We start from the raw sequence: 17,421 nt of genomic DNA, 5'->3' as shown, positions 1-17,421 counted from the left end.
GCAAATTGCTTGAACCCTCGTCAAGCCCGGTGGGCAATGTTTTTCTCCAGATTTAATTTCAAAGTCTCCTATCGCCTTGGTTCACAAAACCTCAAAGCCGACGCACTCTCCCGTTCCATGACGAGCAACCCTGATCTACCCATGGAGCAGCCCCAACCAATCTTGAATTCCGCTTCCTTCGCCTCTACTCAACTATCTTCTATACCCCCGGTTGGGAAGACTTTCGTCGCTCCGGAACTCCGCAAGAGGTTACTGCATTGGGCTCATGCTTCCCGGTTCTCTGGTCACCTGGGTATGGATAAAACCCTAGAATTTATCCAGCGGTCCTATTGGTGGTCTTCGATGAAAAAGGACGTCAGGTCTTATGTGTCTTCATGCATCAAATGTGCCCAACACAAGATACCTCGGCGGGTTCCACACGGTCAACTCCAACCTCTTGCAATTCCATCTAAGCCATGGACTCACCTATCTATGGATTTCATCTCTGATCTTCCTCCATCTCGGGGCCACAAAACAATTTGGGTTATCGTGGAGCGTTTTTTCTAAAATGGCTCATTTCGTACCACTTACTGGGCTTCCGTCTGCACCTCTACTCGCCCAGAGCTTTATAAAAGAGATCTTCAAGCTCCACGGCCTTCTTCAAGAGATCATCTCCGACAGGGGAGTACAGTTCGTAGCGAAGTTCTGGAGGTCACTCTGCTCAGCCCTTCAGGTAAAACTCAAATTTTCTACCGCTTATCATCCCCAGACCAACGGTCAGACCGAAAGGGTCAATCAAGACCTGGAACAGTTCCTGCGCACTTTTGTCTCCTCCTCCCAAGATGACTGGATTGAACTTCTTCCTTGGGCCGAATTTGCCCACAATAATCATTATCACACATCCACCAGCTCAACTCCTTTTTTTACAGTTTTTGGTCAACATCCTCGAGTGCCAGATTTCCCTCTTCTTCCCACATTAGATGTGCCTGAGGCCAAAATGTCCCTTCAACGATTCTCCAACATCTGGGAAAAGGTTCGTTCCTCTCTGACTAAAACGTCAGCCCGGTACAAGAGATTTGCTGACCGCCAAAGACGAGCGATTCCAAATTTCCGACCTGGGGATATGGTCTGGCTCTCTACCCGAAACCTAAGACTCCGAGTACCCTCGATGAAATTTGCTCCGCGATTCATTGGTCCATTCCCAATCATCAAGTCCTGAATCCTGTGGCTTACAAGTTAAAGCTTCCTCCATTTCTTCGCATTCCAAGTTCCTTCCATATTTCTCTTTTAAAACCACTAGTCTTAAACTGATTTCAGAAGGTCCTGCCTAAAGCTTCTAGTGTTCAAACACAGCAGGGAGAGGAGTTCGAAGTTGACAGAATCTTAGATTCCCGTTGTCGATACAACCGTCTTCAATACCTTATCGACTGGAAGAATTATGGTCCGGAGGAACGAATCTGGATAAATGCCTCCGATGTCCATGCACCCCGTCTGGTCAAAGCGTTCCATGTGAAATTTCCTCATAAACCAAGGAAGTGTCCGGTGGCCACTCTTGAAGAAGGGGGTACTGTCACACGCCGGCCTGGAGACCCCAGAATCAGACCCCGTCGCTTACCTGTGCGGGCGCTGACCCGCGCTGTCTTCCGGCTCCCGCGCTGTACGCTGTTGTCCTCTGGAGGGTCCCGCTGCTGTGCTGCTCCCACACCGGCTCCTGCTCACCGCTCGTCCCCGCTGACTACCTCCAGGAAGCGCTGTCCTCCGGTCCATGGGCGCGGCCATCTTGGATTGCCCATGTGACCCCACTTCCACCAATGAGGAGCCTTCTCCTTCTCTCTCAGCCTGTCAGCTCCCAGTGTCCACTATAAAAGGATCCCCAATGCTCACACAAGTTGCCAGTGCAACTAGTTTCTTAGTTTAGCTAAGTAGCCTTCCCACTGCGCTCCAGCCGCTCCACGTAGCCGCTCAGCTACCAACGTCTACCCACGGCTATCCAGCCGCTCCACGTAGCCGCTCAGCTACCAACGTCTACCCATGGCTATCCAGCCGCTCCACGTAGCCGCTCAGCTACCAACGTCTACCCACGGCTATCCAGCCGCTCCACGTAGCCTCTCAGCTACCAACGTCTACACACGGCTATCCAGCCACTCCACGTAGCCACTCAGCTACCAACGTCTACCCACGGCTATCCAGCCGCTCCACGTAGCCACTCAGCTGCCAACATCTACCCACGGCTATCCAGCCGCTCCACGTAGCCTCTCAGCTACCAACGTCTACCCACGGCTATCCAGCCGCTCCACATAGCCACTCAGCTACCAACGTCTACCCACGGCTATCCAGCCGCTCCACGTAGCCACTCAGCTACCAACGTCTACCCACGGCTATCCAGCCGCTCCACGTAGCCACTCAGCTACCAACGTCTTCCCACGGCTAACCAGCCGCTCCACGTAGCCACTCAGCTACCAACATCTACCCACGGCTATCCAGCCGCTCCACGTAGCCACTCAGCTACCAACGTCTACCCACGGCTATCCAGCCGCTCTACGTAGCCACTCAGCTGCCTACATCTACCCACTGCTATCCAGCCGCTCCACATAGCCACTCAGCTACCAACGTCTACCCTAGGCTATCCAGCCGCTCCACGTAGCTTCCTAGCTATCTCGTTACTGCCGCATTCCTCAAACTCCTGTCAGTTCGCTGCACCCTCTCATGCGGAGAAACTTCATTAAGCCAAGCCTCCTCCAGCGAGCGTCTGCGCCAAATAATACAGATCCAAGGCCCAGTCCGGGAACACAGCTCCTAAATTCCACGTTTGTGACAATTGCATTTCCAGAAAACACGTGCCAAAATACAATGTGGCATAATGCCCATTTCTGCAGTTTGTTACTGCTGGCAGAACACCTTTACATTGCTATAAAGACACTTCTGCCCTTTCAGTAAGGGGAAGATTTTATATTTTAAGGATGCCAAAATTATTACAGGACAGACTATGTATATTCAAGCCAACATTATGGATTATCTGTCTAAATAAAAAGAAATGAAAAAATAAGTAGCAAGAAGTTAAACTAAGAACTAAAGTAAGCTACAAAAGAACAGATAATATGTGGCAAATGTTTCAAAAACAGCCAATATTTCATCTAATACTCAAAAAAGGTAATAAACTTAGGTAGCCCTGAGACTAATGGTGCGTACACACTGGGCGATTAAAGTGGACGACTGAACGATAACGATATCGTTATCGTTCAGTCGTCCACTTTATCGTCCATTTTTAACACAAAAAAGATGAACGATGACGACGACGCGCGTTCCCGCGGGTCGTTCATTATCCTCGTTCATCGGGCTGACATGCAGGCCAACCTGACGACCTCGTCAGGTTGCTGCATGTCAGGGAATGGGTGAGAGAGCCCGGCGCTGAACGATATCGCTAATGATATTGTTCAGCGGCTGTGCTCAATGTCATGAACGACATTGAGCACAGCCTGCCGGGGACACACTAGACGATATCGCTCAGGGAGCATATCGTCTAGTGTGTATGCACCTTTAGAGAAAAGTTAATAAAGAAATGTAATCGCTATAATACTTCAAGTAGACAAGTAGTCCCTATAATACTCAAGTACCAAGGAAGCTAGTCTAAACAGAAATTAAATTATTGACAGTGTATTTGCTACAATTTTATAAAGAAATTACTGGTTGTTCAGTTTACAACTACTGTATATGTAGAGTATGCAATTAGTTTTTTAAAAAAAAAATTATTCTATTTATTCAATCTGGAACTGGAAACCCAAGCTTCAGTGCGCATACTGGAGCCAATAAACTTGCTAACGCATGGACAACTTACCAGCCTGGGAAGTGACAATACTACTCTTACTGCTAAAGTTCAATGTCAGCAGGGAACAAAGCATCGCTCAGCTATCCAGTGTCTTTTGTTTTATTAAATTGATGAAAAAAAGATTTTCTATCATGATGATGAACAGTGATAGAAAATCTTCATCTCGGAGAGGTCTTAATAATTAGACCCCATAGACTCCAAATTTTCACCAGTCCTTTATGTATGTATGTCTGTAAATAAGACTAATGTAATAAATGTATTCCTAGAATAATGCATTGGTTTGTCTATTTCTGTTTGGCTACAAACTCGCTAAAACACAAACACAGACAAATGTTTAAAAAAAAAACATATTTGTTAACACGCCAAAATCTATATCAAGCATGTACTTGCATTTTAACATGCATTAAAAACACTTTTTAAATACCATGGTGTAGGGTACAGCTTGTCTTTTGTCTCTCTGCATAAACTAAAATAGAAATATCACATGAAACATTTTTTACCTTTATACAGGTATTTTTAGCCATGTAAGATCCAGCCATACCTATACCACGTCTTTTCTATAGAATCTATTGAAAACCAGCAGAACATTAAGTGTTACTTAAAACTAAACAGAGAGTTCAAAACAGTTTATTGGCAGCTATATGCTGTATCTTTGTGTGTCTGCTCCAAAGGCCGACCCTACTTCTGGTAGGCCTACAGTCTGGAATGCTAAGAGTGTTTCTTGGTGTTGTGGACTATGTGGGAGGAAGAATGTACCTGGTAAATTTGGAAGCCATGCGAAAAAGAGTCATGGAACATTAGCACAGGGCCGTTATTAGATAATTGCAATTGTCCTTTTAAAGCTGTAAAGAAACATGATTGATGGAAACTTCTTAAGTCAGTGAATGGTTGAGAAGAGATTTTCTGGATTCAATGTGATGGAGCCTTTGTATTCCCCACATAACGTATAGGTGGTGTAATAAATGCTGCCTATACCACCAGCTTAACTTAAAAAGTGGGAGGCACATATAGAAACCGTTGTAATTCCTACACCGTTCACCTGATTTGAATGTAATTACCCTCAAATTAAATTTGAAAGTCTGCAGTTAAAGCACATCTTGTTTGTTTCATTTCAAAGCCATTTCTGTCAATGTCCCAATATATATGCACCTGACTGTATATATATATATATATATATATATATATATAATCCTGCCATATTACAACAAAACAAATGTAACCCTGGGTAAGGGTTAAATTGATGTATAAAAGAGAAAATGAGTGTTATAACCTACATTATTTGTTATAACAGAAAATGTATGTGAAATTCATATAGGATATGAGGTAAAAATATATTTCATTCATATATTTACAGCAAAATGCCATTTAGGAGGTAAATGTTCAATATACTGTAGGGATATATGTGATGTGATGTGATGTAAATATAAGTAAATATGTGGAAATGTATGTACCCTGTGCATGTTAGATATCTATGATGCCAGTGGACTTTAGTGCTTCATGCTGCAAATATACATTTCACAGACATTGGTGATAGTTGCAGAAGGGGGCGGAGTAATATAGGTGGGAGTGAATTGGTTCCTGTCAGGAAAAGAGGATCCGGTGAGAGGGAGGATATATAACAGCTGTTAGCAGCAGCTGATAGTTAGTCTCCTGATCCCTCCCTCCAGTGCCTGCCCTCCTGTGACCCGGGCAGCCAGTGAGCAGCGATATGCTGCCGGGCGCAGGGGGGCAGAGCCGGAGAGGGAGCCCAGCCAGAGCTGGGGAAGATGGTGGGACAGCGGCACTCAACCTGTCTTGCCGATGATGCCAGAGAGGCGGCGTCGCGGGAGGTGGACCCGCACCTATCGGGGCTTTCCCTGGTCGCAGTGGGACTGCCGGCGTCATGGAGCAGGCGCCGGCTACAGTTGGCCAGGAAGTGGCTGTCGGGAGTCCCCCTGTGACGGAGATCTGAGAGGTGGGTCCTGGGCAGGCAAATCAGCCTGAATTCAGGCTGACTGCAGAGGCTGAAGCAAGCAGCGGCTCCCACTACAAAGGACAGCCCAGAGGCTGTATCTTTATATCACAGGGGTGTGAGTACAAATACAAGCACCACACTCACAATATTTGTTGATTTTGCAAGGCTTATATACTTACCAAGGTACCAGCATAAGCACATTATATGGACTTAGATATATTGTGGAGGGGAGTCCAGTTATACTAATCTATGGCATGACAAAGTCTATAATACGACCAAGGAAAAGTGAAGGCTTGCTAGAGGAAAAGCCTCATAAGGATAATTAATAAAGACAATATCTACACTTCAGAAACTGAACTGGAACTATAAACTCTGGATTGGAACTATTTATAAATATAGTCTCCTAACTAATGTTATAACATTGTTTAAGTTTAAGGGTTTTGTATATTAAGCATTGTATTGATGTAATAGATGGAGTTGTGTTTATCCTCTGTATATTAACAGCAGTTTATGCAAAGTACAAATGAAGATCCTTTACTTATATTCCTTATAAAAGTAACTTTAATTTTTTTTAACTACTGTGTGTTTACTTACCTGGAGTGATTACAGTGGGAGATCCATTACTGCGGAATCCGTGGAAGGAAAAGACATTGGTGGTAAATGTGAAGTGAAATGATACAGTATTGTATTGTGATTATGCATTATCTATACACCACACTATATATTCTATCACTGGGTTTTCCCAGGTAAGCCCTTTTGACATTTAAAATAATTAACCTGGGTGGTGGCACTGACAATGGGGATGTACACTACTTAGAGGAAAGCTAAGGGTGGGTTCATTAGGAGTAACAAAGGAGTTAGTAACCTGGTGACCCTTTAGTGGTAAAAAGGGGGGTTACACAAATAAAGAAATAGCCTATATATGTTTCCTGAATGGAAACTGTAGGCACTCTATATGAGCTACACTTTAATACTTCTTTGGGTGCCTACATGATGAGACTGTTCTAGGTATCCATTCGGAAAGTAAGTTCTGAGTTTGAATGATAAGTTGAGCTGCCAATTCACGTTTCTTGATAAATAGGCCCCAAAAAAGGGAAGTCTAGGAGTAAGGCAATTTGTTTTCTCAAGGAATTTTCCAAGACTTTACTGCAGATATGTATACAAAAACACTGAGGAGGACGAGCACCACTTGTCCTCCTCAGAAAGGGACTGAAGACATTTTTTGAAAAGTTTTTACCTATTCCCCAACTGGCTGCCAGGTCAGACCAGGAATTTCACTTTTGTTAAGGAAAAAAATTAATCAAAAGTGTGGGAGGATAGAATTTATGTCCCTCTATCTCCCCAACCTCACCACCTAGAAAGATAGGGTCACCCTCGTTTGAAGTCCCCTCTTTCAAACAATGTGTCCACATAAAAGCTAAGGACCTGATTCTGAGTCGTAGGCACTGCTGATGACAGACGCAGTGGAGCAATTCTTTTTTTCTGTGCATGCGTCTGACTTGCACTGCGCATGCTTCCATTTAGCAAGCTCACAGAGGCGGAGCTGTGATGGAGGAGCATGGGACAGAATAATAAATCCAATTTAGAAACTGAGACCCTCATTAGTTTAGCACATAAATTAAGACAAGTATCCAATGGGCACAGAATTTATTTCACCTCAGTAAGAGGCATATTTATTATGAAATGCAGTGTGCCCCTGAAGCTTAAGAATCCTTACTGCCACAATTAAGATTCTTATTTTGCTAGAATGTACCAATGTGAGCCTGTCCCAGTGATCAGGAAGAAGTAAAGTGATCACATCTGCAATCACTTTACTTCTACCTATAGGCCCTTTTGCGGCTACTCCGCAGTGCAGATGTACTTCAGGACCTCCTGCTGCCCACCATAGAGGGATAGTAAGATTCCTCTATGGCAGGGATGCCCTACTGCAGTCAAACTCATCAGATGGTGTTAGCCCAGGCATCTCCGATATCTCCTGCTTTCTCTCTGGTACATTTTAGGGATACTTAATTCTACCCCTAAATAAGTGGAAACAGAAGTTTCTGCATATTTTTAGGGCAGAATTGATTAATAAATATTCCCCAAGGAGTCCATACAGTGTAACCCCCTGTTTGTGGTGGTTATCTTTGTTATATGTAAAATAAATGGATTTTTATGTTGTAACTAATAATTATTCATGTATAGATGTACAGCATTAATGCGGTATTAATAACTAATAGGGGCACTATACATGTAACACTATACATGTAACTGACAGCAGTCTCCTACAGCTTTCTAGTAGCCCCACGTGCTGGGGTTTAGGCAGCAGTGAGGGGGTTAATGTGGAAGTGTCCATTTATGTGGCCGGCTGTGGGGTGATATGAAGGTTTCCATGGCAACCCAAGAGGAGTGGGGAGAGGCAAGAAGAGTGGGGAGATGATCTGGGGTAAATCAATGACTGGATAGGTAGATTCCTGTCAACTCCCCTACATGCGGTGAGGGGAAAGTGCTGCCTGAGGTGTTGGAGTGTGAGGTAGAAGAGCCGTACTTACCACCTTTTTGCATCTCCTCTCTGGGAGAAGCCAGAAGAGAGGATGTAGATTACTGTTTCAGGGGGCGGGGCCATGTCTGATGTCATTAGGCCCCGTCCCTGTCATGGGAAAATGGTGTGAATTGCGAGTTCGTGGGGCGGGCATAAATTATGCAATTATCCTTAATTTAGCCATGCCCCCTCCCCAAGAACTCATGATTCCTGTTTTTATCACCCTCATTCTGCTCACTTCACTAGGAAGTGGATGGGATGTGGCAGATCTGGCCACGCTTCCAGGGGTGCAGGGGGTTATCCAAAAAATTGAGAGCCTCCCGTCACTCTGGGAGTGTAGGTATGTATGAGGAGAGTCTACTTTCTAAGCAACGCCGACAGTGCACTCAGTGTGTCAGTTTAGGAGCCAGCACCTCCGTATAGAGAGGTGGTAGAGTGTAATGGAGCGGTCTCATACCTGAGGTGCGTAGGTGCCATGTCATCTGGATTTGGAGTAGAAGTTGTTACCCAGTGGACCACTGCTGTGAAGGAGGCTCTGTTTTCAGCAAAGCCTATCGGAGGTCAGTGCCTAGTAAAGGAGGGTTCCGTTCAGGACATGGTCAGAGTAGGAGGAGGTGCCAGAGCTCCTTTGCCAGAGGGAAGAAAGGTCCCTGTCAGAGGGCTGGCTGTGCAGATTTGTCCTGGTATAGAAAGGGGATCATATGACAGGATCAGCATAAGGTCTGCAATTAGACCCACTCACTACAGACGCATCAGAGAGCAATAAACTGGCAAGTGACAGGAGGATTTTACCATTAAGTCCAAAGGCAGTGTAGTTAATACAAATGTTATCAGACAGCCATGTCGCAACATATATATATATATATATATATATATATATATATATTGTGACAAGAATCACATTGACTGGGTAATTTATATATTGTGACAAGAATCACATTGACTGGGTAATATATATATTGTGACAAGAATCACATTGACTGGGTAAGATCCAAAAGAAGCTTTTATTTCCTCACCACAGGCAGATATACAGGACAGTGCAGTGTTCACAGACAAAAGGTTATAAGCTGGTACACAGAATCTTCCAAACAGCAATACAGTTCTTTTAGTGGACTCACAGGTCCAGGATCCCTAACACTAGTCACCCCCAGGTCTATAACCTGGGTGACTATTTCACCATCAGGATCAGTTTCCGAGTGTCTCTGCAGCTCTTTTACCAACCTCACACAGGTGTCTGTAATCAGCTGCCTTTCCAGACTCAAACTTACACACCCAGGTGGGGTGAGCGATCCACTTGGGGGTGTGTGTGGGTGGAGACTGGGGAGGTGAGTGGACCCATTTAGGGGGCTCCTTTCCATGCAGTTCAATAGACCGGCACGTTACCCCTGCTGGACCTTTGATCAACAGTCTTAGGATGTCTCGGGGGGAGGGGAGTGGTGGGTTGGCAGCGGGTCTGGCAGATGTGGATGTACACCCTGGTGGCATCCCGCGCAGGGGTATAAGTCTCAGAGTCACTTACCTACCGGTAGGATTTGTTGGTGAAAAAGGCTTGGGCTGCTGGTAGCTGGTGTTAGAGTTTCCTTTTGCAGATGCGGTGTTGGATGGCTGCTGCGGTGTCAGCGGTTGGAGGAAGCTCTGTGTGTGGTAGTAGCTTGCTGGTGCACTGTGGGGCTTGGTGCACCGCGTTGCTGGCATTCTGTTCCCGCTGCCTGGTGGGTGCCTGTTGGTGTGGATCGCTTAGGGATTGCTGCTGGACGAACAGCTGTGAGTGGAGCTGGTGTTGGTTGCTCCCAGGGGGCGGTGCGTGGTCACCTGGGTCTAGCAGGTGGAGTGGTGATCAAGAGGGGTGCGCAGGGCTTTGCTAGGTGTGATGCCCAGCGTGGCCCTGAGGGTGGTGGGTAGAGAGGGTTCTGGAAGCAGCAAGGCTCGACTGAGTTCTCCGTGAGAATGAAGAGCTCTGGTGTAAGCTGGCTGTGGTGTCAGAATGTAGGGGGTCTCTGACGCATTTTCGGCAGGGGCTCTGCCTTCTTCAAGGAGGTAAGAAGTGTGGCTATGCATGTGTGAGGTTTAAATGTGGAACTTCCGGGTTCTGTGTTTGTCAGGTGGTGGAGATGACCAATCAGGGCTAAGAGTGGGTGTGGCCCATGTATCTGATAGGTTGTGGGTGATTATGCGAGGCTAAGCCTGTGGTTGGGTGATAACGTCACATGGTTTGGGCAGCCAATGGTGTGCTGCGCTGCTGTGGGTGTGTTAGCTGGGGCTCGTGTCTGCGTGCATATGTGGCTGCTATGGGGATTGTGACCGGCTGTGGATGGTCAGCAGCGGTCATGTGGTGTCGGCAGCCAATCATGTGCTCTGCTGGTGTGGGTGTGTATGCTGTGGCTGGTGTGCTTTAATGCATTTTTCGGCTGTTATGGGGATCGAGACCGGGTGCGGTTGGTTGGAGGTGGTCACGTGGTGCTGGCAGCCAATCTTGTGCTGTGTAGGGTTTCCGTATGTTTACATGGGTTGAGGTGACAGCTGGCTCTGGCGTGCGTTGGGCGGAGGAGGTATGCGGAAAGGTGACTGAGTGTTTTGTGCTGTGTGGAGGATTTAATGAGCGGGCAGGGGCATGTGGCAAGTAGGGTGGGGGTCAGGGGCACCGGGGTGTGTAATGCAATTATTGTGGAGGTGGGGATGTGAAACCGCATTGTCGTGGTAGTTTAGTCCCGTGGTGCGGGCGGCCAAACATGCGCTGTGATAGGCTGGGTGTGTATGTGGGGGTGATTATGAGGGTGATGGTTGGTGGCTCGGGTGTCCGCAGGGGTCCGGGGAGGTGTGGATGGGCATCTCTCCGGGGATGGTGGCTAGGTGATCGGGCAGGGGGAGATGGAATAAGACTGGTGCGTGTGGCATGTGTCAAGCTGGCAGTGCTGTAGTGGACATTCCTGTTATGTGTATAATGGTGTCTAGATGATGGCTGCGTGTGGTGGCAGGGTGGGTGTAGTGGTTAGTATCGCTAACCTGTATGATGTGTGGAATGCCAGGGTTGTGTAAGTATATATGTGGTGTTTCCAAGTGGTTAAATCGACTGACACGGGGAAGTGTGTGTTAACGTGTGGCGAGGAGGAGTAAGGTTGGTGTGTTGACTAATAGGTTCTTAGTGTGTGGAATGTGTTTGGTGCAGTAGTGTGTTAATGGTCTTGTTGTGGAGAGGGGGGGAAGGGGTGCCGTCTTGGGGTGGTGTGGTCACTATAGAGGCAGTCAGGAATGTGTGTGGGGCTGGGATAAAGTGTAGCGTGAGGGGGGGTAGGGGGCAGGTGTGTGTTCATGTCACGGACCGGTGATGTGTGTCAGACAAGAGCCATAGCAACATAGAGAAGCGGGGGGCGGGGTGTGTCTTAAATGTGTGTGGCAGTGGGGTGTAATGGGTGCTTAATGTGCTGGGCGATGAGGTGAGGGGGACGGGGGTGGCTCGGATGAGGTCGTGACTAGGTGTATAAGTGTGGGGGCCGCTGTCTGTTGTGTCGGGGGGAGTCCGTTTGGGATGTGGGTGGGGGTGTTGGAATGGGTGGTGTGGTCGATAAAAGGGGTATGGGGGTGGTGGTGATCAAGGTGTCAGGGTGTGTGTGTTAGGGCAGGGTTGGTTGGGGAAGGGGATGTCAAGGTAACGGTGATGCGGAGGGTGAATGGGGATCACTGATTCTGGGTGTCAGCATTTGAAGGTGGGTATGGCTTGATGGGGGCGGTAGGGGGAGGTGGTAGATGATTTAGTGGAGGGGGGTATCGACCGCACCACCCATTCCAACACCCCCACCCACATCCCAAATGGACTCCCCCCGACACAATTGACAGCGGCCCTCACACTTATATACCTAGTCATGACCTCATCCGAGCCACCCCCGTCCCCATCACCTCATCGCCCAGCACATTAAGCACCCATTACACCCCACTGCCACACACATTTAAGACACACCCCGCCCCCCGCTTCTCTATGTTGCTATGGCTCTTGTCTGACACACATCACCGGTTTGTGACATGAACACACACCTGCCCCCTACCCCCCCCTCATGCTACACTTTATCCCAGCCTCACACACATTCCTGACTGCCTCTATAGTGACCACACCACCCCAAGACGGCACCCCTTCCCCCCCCTCTCCACAACAAGACCATTTACACACTACTGCACCAAACACATTCCACACACTAAGAACCTATTAGTCAACACACCAACCTTACTCCTTCTCGCCACAAGTTAACACACACTTCCCCGTGTCAGTCGATTTAACCACTTGGCCACACCACATATATACTTACACAACCCTGGCATTCCACACATCATACAGGTTAGCGATACTAACCACTACACCCACCCTCCCACCACACACGGCCATCATCTAGACACCATTATACGCATAACAGGAATGTCCACTACAGCACTGCCAGCTTGACACATGCCACACGCACCAGTCTTATTCCATCTCCCCCTGCCCGATCACCTAGCCACCATCCCCGGAGAGATGCCCATCCACACCTCCCCGGAACCCTGCGGTCACCCGGGCCACCAACCATCACCCTCATAATCACCCCCACACACACACCCAGCCTATCACAGTGCATGTTTGGCCGCCCGCACCACGGGACTAAACTACCACGACAATGCGGTTTCACATCCCCACCTCCACAATAATTGCCTTACACACCCCGGTGCCCCTGACCCCCACCCTACTCGCCACATGCCCCTGCCCGCTCATTAAATCCTCCACACAGCACAAAACACTCAGTCACCTTTCCGCATACCTCCTCCGCCCAACGCACGCCAGAGCCAGCTGTCACCTCAACCCATGTAAACATACGGAAACCCTACACAGCACAAGATTGGCTGCCAGCACCACGTGACCACCTCCAACCAACTGCACCCGGTCTCGATCCCCATAGCAGCCAAAAAATGCATTAAAGCACACCAGCCCCAGCAAACACACCCACACCAGCAGAGCACACGATTGGCTGCTGACACCACATGACCGCTGCTGACCATCCACAGCCGGTCACAATCCCCATAGCAGCCACATATGCACCCAGACACGAGCCCCAGCTAACACACCCACAGCAGCGGAGCACACCATTGGCTGCCCAAACCATGTGATGTTATCACCCAACCACAGGCTTAGCCTCGCACAATCACCTACGACCTATCAGATACATGGGCCACACCCACTCTTAGCCCTGATTGGTCATCTCCACCACCTGACAAACACAGAACCCGGAAGTTCCACATTTAAACCTCACACATGCATAGCCACACTTCTTACCTCCTTGAAGAAGGCAGAGCCCCTGCCGAAACGCGTCAGAGACCCCCTACATTCTGACACCACAGCCAGCTTACACCAGAGTTCTTCATTCTCGCGGAGAATTCGGTCGAGCCTTGCTACTTCCAGAATCCTCTCTACCCACCACCCGCAGGGCCGCGCTGGGCATCACACCTAGCAAAGCCCTGCGCACCCCTCTTGATCACAAATGCACCTGCTAGACCCAGGCGATCACGCACCGCCCCCTGGGAGCAACCAACACCAGCTCCACTCACAGCTGTTCGTCCAGCAGCAATCCCTAAGTGATCCCAGGCACCCACCAGGCAGTGGGAACAGAACGCCAGCAACGCGGTGCACCAAGCCCCACAGTGCACCATCAAGCTACTACCACACACAGAGCTTCTTCCAACCGCTGACACCGCAGCAGCCATCCAACACCGCATCTGCAAAAGGAAACTCTAACACCAGCTACCAGCAGCCCAAGCCTTTTTCACCAACAAATCCTAGCGGTAGGTAAGTGACTCCGAGACTTATACCCCTGCGCGGGACGCCACCAGGGTGTACATCCACAACCTCCAAACCCGCTGCCAACCCACCACTCCCGTCCCCCCGGACATCCTAAGACTGTTGACCAAAGGTCCAGCAGGGGTAACGTGCTGGTCTATTGAACTGCACAGAAAGGAGCCCCCTAAAAGGGTCCACTCACCTCCCCAGTCTCCACCCACACACACCCCCAAGTGGATCGCTCACCCCACCTGGGTGCCTGGGACCGAACAGGATTAGTACGGTTTTTTTCCAATAAACCCTTTGGCCCCCATTTCTGCCTCTGTCTTCATTTCCTCACCCACCACCTCCAGTCCATTAGACCCCCTTCCCTCCCTACACCCCATCACTCCACACACAACATCGAACACAAAAGACCACGACACACTATTACTCCAGCATTACACCCATAGGGCAAGCGCACCCTCCGCACCCTCTACCCCATTCTATCGTTACACAGGACCCGGTACTCCTGCTTTTAGGAAGGTGCAGCACCCCGACACAAACAATACATCTCACATCCCATCTGCCCATACAGCAGAGCGCAGTTCTAACCCATCATTTGCAGTCAAACTTACACACATAAACCCTGGCCTGGATCTGACAACCTGAAGTTTTACCTCTATGTCAGATCTATCCTGTCCTTGCCAATATATATAAATATACCTATATATATACACTCAGGTCCATAAATATTGGGACATTGACAGAATTTTCAGATTTTGGCCTCTATTCACCACCACAATGGTTTTGAAATGAAACAAACAAGATGTGCTTTAACTGCAGACTTTCAGATTTAATTTGAGGGTAATTACATCCAAATTGGGTGAACGGTGTAAGAATTACAACAGTTTCAATATGTACCTCCCACTTTTTAAGGGGCCAAAAGTAATGGGACTATCAACTCAAAAGCTATTTCATGGACAGGTGTGGGCTATTCCCTCATTAATTCATTATCAATTAAGCAGGTAAAAGGTCTGGAGTTGATTCTAGGTGTGACATTTGCATTTGGAATCAGTTTCTGTCAACTCTCAATATGAGATCCAAAGAACCAAAGAACTGTCACTATCAGTGAAGCAAGCCATCATTAGGATGAAAAATGAAAACAAACCCATCAGAGAGATTGCAAAAACATTAGGTGTGGCCAAATCAACTGTTTGGAACATTCTTAAAAAGAAAGAACGCACCGGAGAGCTCAGCAACACCAAAAGACCCAGAAGACCACGGAAAACAACTGTGGTGGATGAGAAAAGAATTATTTCCCTGGTGAAGAAAACCCCTTCATAACAGTTGGCCAAATCAAGAACACTCTCCAGGAGGTAGATGTATATATGTCAAAGTCAACAATCAAGAGAAGACTTCACAAGAGTGAATATAGAGGGTTCACCACAAGATGCAAACCATTGGTGAGCCACAAAAACAGGAAGACCAGATTAGAGTTTGCCAAACAACATCTAAAAAAGCCATTACAGTTCTGGAACAACATCCTATTGACAGATGAGACAAAGATCAACTTGTACCAGAGTGATGGGAAGAGAAGAGAAGGAAAGGAACTGCTCATGATCCAAAACATACCACCTCATAAGTGAAGCATGGTGGTGGTAGTGTCATGGCGTGGGCATGTATGGCTGCCAATGGAACTGGTTCCCTTGTATTTATTGATGATGTGACTGCTGACAAAAGCAGCAGAATGAATTCTGAAGTGTTTCGGGCAATATTATATGCTCATATTCAGTCAAATGCTTCAGAACTCATTGGACGGCGCTTCACAGTGCAGATGGACAATGACCAGAAGCATACTGCAAAAGCAACCAAAGAGTTTTTTAAGGCTAAAAAGTGGAATGTTATGCAATGGCCAAGTCAATCCCCTGACCTGAATCCGATTGAGCATGCATTTCACTTGATGGAGACAAAACTGAAGGGAAAATGCCCCAAGAACAAGCAGGAACTGAAGACATTTGCAGTAGAGGCCTGGCAGAGCATTACCAGGGATGAAACCCAGCGTCTGGTGATGTCTATGAGTTCCAGACTTCAGGCTGTAATTGCCTGCAAAGGATTTGCAACAAAGTATTAAAAAGTGAAAGTTAGATTTAGGATTGTTTAGTTTGTCCCATTACTTTTGGCCCCTTAAAAAGTGGGAGGCACATATAGAAACCGTTGTAATTCCTACACCATTCACCTGATTTGGATGTAATTACCCTCAAATTAAATCTGAAAGTCTGCAGTTAAATCACATCTTGTTTGTTTAATTTCAAAGCCATTGTGGTGGTGAATAGAGGACAAAATCTGAAAATTCTGTCAATGTCCCAATATTTATGGACCTGACTGTATATATATATATATATATATATATATATATATATATATAGAGTCCACTATCTGGCTAAAGGGCACTCACCAGCTTCTTTAAAATGTATGGTCATTGATTGGCAACCGCCATTGGTATAAGGGGTGGCAACAGAGAACTGGCACTTAAATGCTGGATTTTTGATCTGGACACAATAGCCCCTAGGGGCTTAAATGAACTAATTTCATTTAGTGTTTTTTTTATAATACATTTTTTGGGGTTGGCTGGCTTTTTACATTTTCTATTTGTTTAATTTTTTTATATTTTTTGCTGTGAGAGCCCTGTATAGATGTCTTTTTGATGTCTAAGAGAATATCGCAGTTGCTATACTATACTGTTCCATGATATTACCACTATTGTTTTCAAATGTTGCCTAGAGAATGTTGTTTTTCTATTGGTGATTAGAATTAACTCCCAATATGTGATTGGCTTAATTATCTTTCAAACATGCATAATGTGTTATTGCCTGTCTATATGAGTTGGTGAGTGCCCTCTGAATTTGAATTTTTTTTGAATATATATATATATATATATATTTATATATATTGTGACGTTCAGTCGGGTTAGGGGTCCCTCTCCTGGGTAGAAGGACTCCTTTCTTACACACACAGCAGCCGGGAAACAGCACACCAGTCTGGATGCGAGTACAAGCTGGTCGGCGCCAGTCTTTATTGTACAATGTCAGAAATTACATAAAGAAAACATAAACATAAATCCTAGCCCTGTCTGGGCTCTAACTTCACAAGTGATTTCCCTCACTACAAGAACCTGGCACGGCCTAATACCCTCACCAGCAACAAAAGCACAGCACAGTCCTCACAGCTAGGTTTTCCAGGGTCTCTGAACAGACTCCCTGTCTGCTCACCCAGGTGAGACACTCAGCCCTAAACAAACTGACCATATGTTGGCCATCTTCAGCTGGAAGCCCTAATAAGCCTGTTACCAAGCTGAAAGGCCCAAA

The sequence above is a fragment of the Taudactylus pleione genome, unplaced genomic scaffold (genome assembly GCF_031769625.1).
Source record: "Taudactylus pleione unplaced genomic scaffold, aTauple2 ptg000967l, whole genome shotgun sequence".
NCBI classification, from domain to species: domain Eukaryota; kingdom Metazoa; phylum Chordata; class Amphibia; order Anura; family Myobatrachidae; genus Taudactylus; species Taudactylus pleione.
Note: the sequence above shows the minus strand (reverse complement) of the source record.